The sequence below is a fragment of the Arachis ipaensis genome, chromosome B02, assembly GCF_000816755.2.
Source record: "Arachis ipaensis cultivar K30076 chromosome B02, Araip1.1, whole genome shotgun sequence".
Taxonomy (NCBI): domain Eukaryota; kingdom Viridiplantae; phylum Streptophyta; class Magnoliopsida; order Fabales; family Fabaceae; genus Arachis; species Arachis ipaensis.
In genome coordinates this window covers 28,506,100-28,506,482 of record NC_029786.2, presented here as the reverse complement: position 1 = coordinate 28,506,482, position 383 = coordinate 28,506,100, and the positions used below count along the sequence as shown (strand labels likewise).

The following is a 383-nucleotide window of genomic DNA, read 5'->3' as shown; positions in this document are numbered from 1 at the left end:
CTTAAATTGCACATCTAAATTGTTTTAAAATAAAATAAGTAAAAATAAATAAAATTTATTCAAAATGACATCATTTTAAACTAATTGAACGAAAAAATATAGCTAGTCATACCCAATAGATACCTAAAACATATTTGTTATGTAAAACAAAATTTTATTTTGTTAATTACCTATTTAGACATATACTTAAGCGTACCCAACGCGTATCCGTGGCTGGTACGAGTACGCGGGCAAAAGTGCCATGCAACATTGCCTTTAGCTTTTGTTGCACATCGTGATGGTGGTCCACTAAATATAATACTACAAGTTTGGATTGAAAAAAAAAAAAATAGAAAACACTTGAAATTTTTAGGAAAAAGCAGTTTCAAATTTTATTTTATTTT

General features: G+C 27.4%; 1 protein-coding gene across 3 annotated transcripts in view; it reads right to left on the bottom strand.

Moving 5' to 3' along the window:
* The window catches only part of LOC107625193 (WAT1-related protein At2g37460), a 4,477-nt gene that overhangs the window by 2,040 nt on the left and 2,054 nt on the right, over positions 1–383 (bottom strand). The gene's annotated exons all lie outside the window — the stretch shown is intronic.